Below are 7,671 nucleotides of genomic sequence, written 5' to 3' on the forward strand. Positions count from 1 at the left end.
ATGGAGGGGGGCCGGGGGGATGGAGGGGGGCCGAGGAGATGGAGGGGGGCCCGGGGGGATGGAGGGAACCTAAGGGATGGAGGGGGGCCGGGGAGATGGAGGGGGGCCGGGGGGATGGAGGGGGGCCGGGGGGATGGAGGGGGGCCGCGGGGATGGAGGGGGGCCGGGGGGATGGAGGGAACCTAAGGGATGGAGGGGGGCCGGGGGGATGGAGGGGGGCCGGGGGGGATGGAGGGGGGCGGGGGGATGGAGGGGGCTGAGGCGCTGCAGGTGAGCCTGCTCCTATGCGCGCCTGTGGCCATGGGCTCCTCCTTGCTTCCCTGGGAGGCCTAAGTCGAACCCATTCTGAGCAACTTTGAGCAGAGAACACAAAAATACTAAGGACTGCCCTGGCCGGTGTGGCTCAGTGGATAGAGCGTCGGCCTGTGGACTGAAGGGTCCCGGGTTCGATTCCGTTCAAGGGCACCTGCCCAGGTTGCCGGCTGGATCCCCAGTGGGGGCGTGCAGGAGGCAGCCGATCCATGATTCTCTCATCATTGATCTTTCTATGTCTCTCTCCCTCTCCCTTACTCACTGAAATCAATACAAACATATTTTTAAAAAATACTAAAAACTCGCTGGCTCACAGAGGTAAATCCTGCAAGTTCAACTCGGCATTCCAAGTTGCCTTGACACAGGATCCTCTGCGGCCAGAGGCCAGAACTAACGGTGTAGAAAAGAAAGTCCAGAATTGCGGGAAGTCTGCTCTAAGGTCCATGGACAATCAGAAGAGCAAGGCTGGACGGGTGAAGATTCCCAGACCCCAGAGCTCTCCGCCCAACTCCTGCTGAGACGGGATGGCGAGGGTTTTGCTGTGATCTCAAATATCAGCGCTCTGGGCTTTAACCTGGGGTGACCCCCCCACCCCCCTGCCGACTGGGGTCCAGACAGGAGGGGAGAGGGTTACTCTGCATGTTTTGCCAAGGCATCTCTAAAGTTATTTATTTGTGGAAATTCCAGGGAGAAATCACTCCAGCCATTTCCAGACGTCATGAAGACATGGAAAAGTACGCTTTCCTGCTGAGAGAGCTCGCTGGACCTTTCGTCCAGTCAGATAACTCAGAAACAGCTCAACTGTGAAGCCAGAGGCCTGTCCTCAACGAGGCAGGCAGAGTTTTCAAAGTCACAGTGGCCTGAGCCTTGGATGGTGTTGCTCAGTGGGTAGAGCACCGGCCTTCGGACTGAAGGGTCCCGGGCACAGTTCCGGTCAAGGGCACATGCCCAGGGATTTCAGACTATGTGGGACGTGCGGGAGGCAGCCAATCAATGATTCTCTTTCATCATGGATGTTTCTATCTCTCCTCCCTTCCTCCCTGAAATCAATAAAAATATTTTTTAAAATAATAAAAAAAATAAAAAGTGGCTTGAAACAAAGGACGAGTAAGATTAACTTAGATCTGTGGCGGTGAGCACGCCCTGTGGACAGAGCCATGAAACAGGGCCTGGAGCTTGACCACAGGGCCCGGGACTCAGTCCAACAGCCTGCTCGGACTTAACGCTTCACCCCAGAACAGGGCCCATCCAGACGAGCTGTAGCCACGGGTTCCATCTTGCCGTGCGTGAGGAGTCCGGACTCATGCACTCGCAAGAACTTGGTCGAGTGTCTGCAGATTCCCCTTTTATTAAACTGCAAAACTTTTGCATAAGCATGTGACTGATGATATTCTTCCCATTGTAGTGCACAGCCATGGGGTCGGTGTCCAGGGTATTGGGGAAGGATTTATAGGAAGGTCGGGCAGCTAAATCAATCCCCAGCTTGAGGAAACAGCTCCTTTCCCACCCTGCTCGCCCAGTGTTACTTAACACACTCCTTTCGCGATCGAGTGCGTAAAGTCTACGTCAGGCACGCATCTTTCATCCTCATCCTCCTCGTGACACGAGTTGCAGGAGTTGGCACAGATACAAAATCCCCTTACTCCGGGGAGTTGTGATAAGAAACTACTTTTACTGTTGGTGTTGTTACGCTGTCCCTGCACGGCAGGTGACGTTATGTAGAAAGCAAGTCCTGTGCTGGACACCGGGCACCGCAGCCCTCATCCCTCGAAAGCTCGTGCAACCGAGTGAGCGCTCTGCGTGGCAGATGTCGCAGGGGCTCAGAAACAGAGGGAACCATGGGGCCTCCTAAGGCCGTGGTGGGCAAACCGCGGCTCTCGAGCCACATGCGGCTCTTTGGCCCCTTGAGTGTGGCTCTTCCACAAAATACCACGGCCTGGGCAAGTCTATTTTGAAGAAGTGGCATTAAAAGAAGTTTAAGTTTAAAAAATTTGGCTCTCCCACATGCCCCTGGGTCCGGGTGAGGCCACGTGCCCCTGGGTCCGGGTGAAGCTAGATCCCGGGTCCGGGTGAAGCCGTGTGCCCCTGGATCCGGGTGAGGCTGGGTCCTGGGCCCGGGTGAGGTCACGTGCCCCTGGGTCTGGGAGAGGCCACGCGCCCCTGGGTCTGGGTGAGGCCGTGTGCCCCTGGATCCGGGTGAGGCTGGGTCCCGGGTCCTGGTGAGGCCGCCCGCACCTGGGTCCGGGTGAGGCCACGCGCCCCTGAGTCTGGGAGAGGCCACGCGCCCCTGGGTCCGGGTGAGGCCGTGTGCCCCTGGATCCGCGTGAGGCCACGCGCCCCTGGGTCCGGGAGAGGCCACGCGCCCCTGGGTCCGGGTGAGGCCATGCGCCCCTGGGTCTGGGTGAAGCTGGAACCCAGGTCCGGGTGAGGCCGTGTGCCCCTGGATCCGGGAGAGGCTGGGTCCCGGGTCCGGGTGAGGCCGCGCGCACCTGGATCCGGGTGAGGCCACGTGCCCCTGGGTCTGGGAGAAGCTAGATCCCAGGTCCGGATGAGGCTATGTGTCCCTGGATCCGGGTGAGGCTGGGTCCCGGGTCCAGGTGAGGCCACGCGCCCCTGGGTCTGGGAGAGGCCACGGGCCCCTGGGTCCAGGTGAGGCCACGCGCCCCTGGGTCTGGGAGAGGCCACGGGCCCCTGGGTCCGGGTGAAGCTGGACAATGAGTACATGCCCTAACATAAGAAAAGGTGAGGAGGAAAGATGAGGGCCAGGGGAACTGATTAGGCTGGGAGGTTAACGCCCGGGAAAGCGTTCGAACAAGCGGGACACAGAACACGAGAGCAAAGTCTAAACTTGGCTTGGAGCTTTCTGGAGCCAACGCAGAAAGATAAAAACAGTAACTACAATCCGTGGCGTGGTTCTCGTTGTCTTTGGGGAGAAAGACACACATTCCTCGGTGGAAGCCAGGCTTTCAGGACACTCCACCCGGGACGCTGCGGGAGCGACTGGAGCAGGGACCAGAGGGGCACGTCCTGTCCCACAGGCGTCTCAGTGGTCACCAGGAGCCCACGCCACTGATGCCGTGTGGACGGACCGGGCGCTGCAATGAGTCCACAACCGACGGAGAACAGCAGACACCCGCAGTCAGTCTGTCTGGCCGTCGGGCAGCACAGGAACGAGGGGAGCAAGCCAGGGTGAGGTGGGGCAGCAGCCAACAGGAGGGCGAGGGTAATGCCCCCCCATAGGGGCCTCCGACATCTCAGCAGACATCTCAGCAGACAGCGCTTCCTCGTGCCTGTGTCAGCCCAGCGCCCCCAGACGTTCTCATTGTCCAGAAACAGCTGGAAAGCCGGATTTTTATGTGAGTTCTCCTGCTTTTTAAAACTTGTCAGCTAGCCGGCTCAGTGGTTGAGTGTCAGCCCAGGGACCAGGAGGTCACCGGTTCGCTTCCCAGTCATGATCCCCTATTGGGAGGTGTGCAGGACGCAGCCAATCTATGATCCTTTCTCATCGATGTTTCCTCTATCCCTCTCCTTTCCTCTCTAAAAATCTATAACAAAGAATAATAATAAAACTTGTCAACTAACTTAAACATTTTTTAAAGACCACGTAGGCCAAATAAATCCCGTTAAGTAAAGCATGCTCACCATGAGTTTCCACGTGGCTTGGGATAAGCGTGTCAGGCCCGCCCTGACCGATTTGGCTCAGTGGATAGAGCGTCGGCCTGCAGACTGAGGGGTCCCAGGTTCTATTCCGGTCAAGGGCATGTACCTTGGTTGCGGGCACATACCCAGTAGGGAGTGTGTAGGAGGCAGCTGATTGATGTTTCTCTCTAATCAATGTTTCTAACTCTCTCTCCCTCCCCTTTCCTCTCTGTAAAAAATCAATAAAATAGATTAAAAAATAAAAGAGTGTCAGGCCCACAGTTCAGCTCTCCATCATCACATCACACTTTTTGCATTTTTCTAAACATATCCACTTCTGTGTGAAACAAGTATATTTTGTAGGAATGAACGACTATGCTCTGAGAAAGGGAATTCATTGTAGTAAACTTTGCCTAAACAGGATGGCTCACAGAAGGGAGGTTATCTGCATGGCACCTGAAACAAGGACAGGACTCACACCTGTCAGAATGGCTACATCAACACACGACAAGTGTTGGCGAGGATGCGGAGAAAAAGGAACCCTCGTGCACTGCTGGTGAGAATGCAGACTGGTGCAGCCACTGTGGAAGACAGTATAGAGTTTCCTCAAAAAACTAAATATGGAACTCCCGTTTGACCCAGTGATCCCACTTCTAGGAATATATCCCAAGAAATTAGAAACATGAATCAGAAAGGATATATGCACCCCTATGTTCATAGCAGCACAATTCACAATAGCTAAGATTTAGAAACAGCCTAGGTGACCATCAGCAGATGAGTGGATTAAAAAACTGTGGTACATCTACACAATGGAAGACTACGCTGTGGTAAAAAAGAAAGAATTCTTGCCAAAACTGGTTTGGCTCAGTGGATAGAGCATCAGCCTGCAGACTGAAAGGTCCCAGGTTCGATTCTGGTCAAGGGCATGTACTTTGGTTGCGGGCACATCCCCAGTGGGGGGTGTGCGGGAGGCAGCTGATTGATGTTTCTCTCTCATCGATGTTTCTAACTCTCTCTCTCCCTTCCTCTCTGTAAAAAATCAATAAAATATAAAAAACAAAAAAAGAGAATTCTTACCATTTGCAACAGCATGGATGGAACTGGAAAGCATTACGCTAAGCGAAATAAGCAAGTCAGAGAAAGATAAATATCACATGATCTCACTCATTTATGGAATATAATGAACAACATAAACTGATGAATAAAAACAGATCCAGAGACAGAGAAACATAGATCAGACTGTTAAACCTCAGAGGGAAGGTAGGAGAGGGTGGGGGTAAGGGGGAGAGATCAATCAAAGGACTTGTATGCATGCATATAAGTCTAACCAATGGACACAGACAACAGGGGGGGTGAGGGCATGAGTGGGAGGGGTTCAGGGGGGAGGGATTGGGGGGATAAGGACACATATGTAATACCTTAATCAATAAAGAAATTTTTTTTAAAAAAAGGACAGGAGCCTTCGCGAGGTGGGAAAGAGTGAACCCCAGTTCATACAGGAGGGACCCTGGCCCCCAGGCCGTCTTCCCCACGAGACCAGCGCCCCATTGCACGTTCCTCCTTACAACTCAGTGACCTCACATTTCAGGGGTATTCTCAGAAGAATTTCAAAGAACTGTACCCCTTCCCACAAGTCCATGCTGGCATCTAATTTTTTCACATGAGTTTAAGTAGTTGCTATCATATGGTCATGGTCATTTTAAAAGAGTCTTCACACAACACTTTTTTTTTTTCATACAATACTGTAAAGTGGATGCAATGGAATCTAAATACCATAGCAATTTGATATATCTATCATTCTTCTTAAAAATGAACGTTTAACAATGAGCATTTTATGATGGCCTTTCTCCTTGAACTCACATTCCCATTTTCTTTCCCCCAAAGGATTTCATCCCAATGAACTATGCTTCATGGCTTGAAGTCTTTCGTTGATCCCCTACTATCTTGCTCTAAAACAAAAATATCTCACCATGACCGGTTTTGCTCAGTGGATAGTGTCCCAAGTAGGTCCCGGGAAAGGACCTGGGTGTTCTCCAAGGCGTCCCGTGAGATGAACTCTAACCGTGCAGGCGTCGGGACATTCAAGTCGTTGCTGGCGAAGAGGCTGCTCTAAGCCAGCAGGACCGAGGGCGGGCCCAGGACCGAAAAGGCCAGAAGCTTTAACTTCAGTTTTAAGCGCAAAACGATTCCATTCACTGCCGAGGGATGACACCAGGTGGCACAGAGGCAGTTGCAGATCACACGGCACTTTGTTACTCACACACGTTCCTGGTGCTGCGGGTCCAGGCTTAACGGGGTCCCGGCGGTGCTGTCCTCTGGGGTCCGGCAGCTGGGCCGGTCCGGTCCGGATGCAGGGGGCCGGCGTTCCTCACCCGAGGGCTCGGTCACGTCTCGATCGGAGGTTCTAGCCGTTCTGTCGTCTGGCAGGGAGAGGAGCGTGGAGGGCATCACTTGCCGGACGGCACATGGACGTGCCTTTGTGATGCTCTCCACAGGCGAGCGCGGTTGGCTGGTCAGGACCATTTTTACAGCTGCTCGGACCCCAGCCGTCCGGGTGGCTGTCAGTGAATGAGTCAGTGCCCACATGTTAACCTCAGACAGGGCGGGGGCTGCGTGTGGTTATCTAGGGGAGAACAGCACTCACTCATACGGTACCTTAGCCAGTCACTGAGTCAGGAACTGAGGTGCAAACCCTTGTCTGCACACACGCGTCAGGGCAGCGGGACTGTGTCCTTAATATCACACTTCAGGTTTTAAGAACGTTAACTCAAACCTTTTAGAACCTTTTTAACATTTTTAGACATTTTTAAAAACATTTGTAAACATTTCCATATATTACTATAACAGATAGAGTGTAGGCCCGCGGACTGGAGGGTCCCAGGTTCGATTCTGGTCAAGGCCATGTACCTTGGTTGCGGGCTTGATCCCCAGTAGGGGGTGTGCAGGAGGCAGCTGATGGATGTTTCTCTCTCATCGATGTTTCTATCTCTCTCTCTTCCTCTCTGTAAAATCAATAAAATATGTTAAAAAATAATAATAATAATAAGTAAAACAAAAATATCTCTATAAATTGACACTCAAAATTAATAACCTTCCTCTAGATTATCAGTACAATTATTAATTCACAACTGATTAAAACAATATATATGCATTACAAATTTTTGTTAAAATGTATTGAACAAATATAAAAATTGCGTTGGAAATCGATCTCTTAATAAGATGAATGGGACCTTAAAAATTAGTTTATTAACCACTATTGCTGGTCTCATTTTCGGTTCTTATAAGTGTATTTCTAATAGCACATGATCTCACTCATCTAGGGGAAATAATGAACAACATAGACTGATGAACAAGAACAGACCCAGAAACAAGGAGGCATGGATCAGACTGTCGGGCCTCAGAGGGCGGATAGGGGAGGGTGGGGGTAAGGGGGAGAGATCAACCAAAGGACTTATGTGCATGCATATGACCCTAACCAGTGATTAAGGACAACAGGGGGGTGGGGGCATGTGTGGGGAGGGTTGTGGGATGGGAATGGGGGGATGAGGACAAATATGTGATACCTTAATCAATAAAGAAATTTAAAAAAATTAGTTTATGTGTCTGTGGATGAATATTACTTAATGCCAGAATGAGCATGAGTCTAGCATCAATTACATTCTTCACCTTTATTTGTTTAGAAGTAAGCTCAGAGAAACCATATTCAGACAATAAGTACAT

The sequence above is a fragment of the Eptesicus fuscus genome, chromosome 4 (genome assembly GCF_027574615.1).
Source record: "Eptesicus fuscus isolate TK198812 chromosome 4, DD_ASM_mEF_20220401, whole genome shotgun sequence".
Classification (NCBI taxonomy): Eukaryota; Metazoa; Chordata; class Mammalia; order Chiroptera; family Vespertilionidae; genus Eptesicus; species Eptesicus fuscus.